Raw genomic sequence first — 1,094 nt, 5'->3', positions numbered from 1 at the left:
CCCCTTGGCTAGCGGGCAGGCGGGGGCCTGGCTAGTCTGAAGTGAGCTACTCCTAGGCACTCGTGGTGTCTAGGTGGGCGGGCATCGTAGGGTCACGAGCGTGGCACGATGTTTTCTCGGGTAAGGTAAACCCGGGGACGGTTGGGGCCGGCGGGCCTCGTATCGCGCCTTTGCATGGAGACAGGGGGTTAGACGGTAGAATCCGTTATGCCCGTCGGTTTTCCCCTCCTCGAGCCGGAAGGATCATGTGATGGTGTTTACGTATGAGGGATGCCATCGAGAAAAAGGGGCGTGCGGACTAGCGGGTAGGCGTGCTGCTAGACCCCTGCGGCCAGTCGGGATGGTGTGCTGCCACTGGGGCAGTCCACCCAAGTCCCCTTGCGGGACCAGCATGATGTAGGGTGTCAATCATGCGTGCGGGCAGTCGATACTGTTGCTAAGGGCCTGAGCCCTAAGAACCGAGTCTCGTGGGACGAAATGAGCCTAGAGGCTCCGAGTTGGGCTGTTGACCAGCTTAGGTGGGGTGCTGGCGTAAACTCAATATAGGAGCCTGCGAACGATGCGGGCGGGCATGATGCTGGGTTCGCACCATGTCAAGAGGCCTCAAGGCCATGAGAACCGGGACTATGCATCCCTATGAGCATTCGAGGATCGTGGACTGGAATAGGGTTGTCCGCGGCGGAAAATGGGCACGATAGAAGGCTGACCTTGACTAGGATTAGTCTTGGTGCCACACGGACGCGTGGTTTCAATAGAAGGAACGCGCGGACCGTGACACTCAGCATGTGCCGCTGGTGATCGAGGCAACAACCCACACCAGGGCCCAGCTTGTGCCGATGGCGGTCGAGGCAGGTGCCCGTACCGAAGGGCAGCCTATGCCGATGATGGTCGATGCATGTGCCATCACCATGCGTCATCATGTGCCATTGATGGTCGAGGCCTTGGCCGGAGTTCGATTTTGAGCCACGGTGCCCATGCTTGGCTCCAGCATGTGCTGGTGCCGCATTTTTTTCACTCGGGACAGCATCGCCGGAGCATCGCCGGAGTACCGCCGGAGTACCGCCGGAGAACCTGACCGGCGGCATTGGGGTTCC

This window comes from Durio zibethinus, unplaced genomic scaffold (genome assembly GCF_047325235.1).
Source record: "Durio zibethinus cultivar Kanyao isolate XHJ-2024 unplaced genomic scaffold, ASM4732523v1 HiC_scaffold_387, whole genome shotgun sequence".
Taxonomy (NCBI): Eukaryota; Viridiplantae; Streptophyta; class Magnoliopsida; order Malvales; family Malvaceae; genus Durio; species Durio zibethinus.
The sequence above is the reverse complement of the archived record's forward strand: the minus strand, read 5'-3'. Positions refer to the sequence as shown.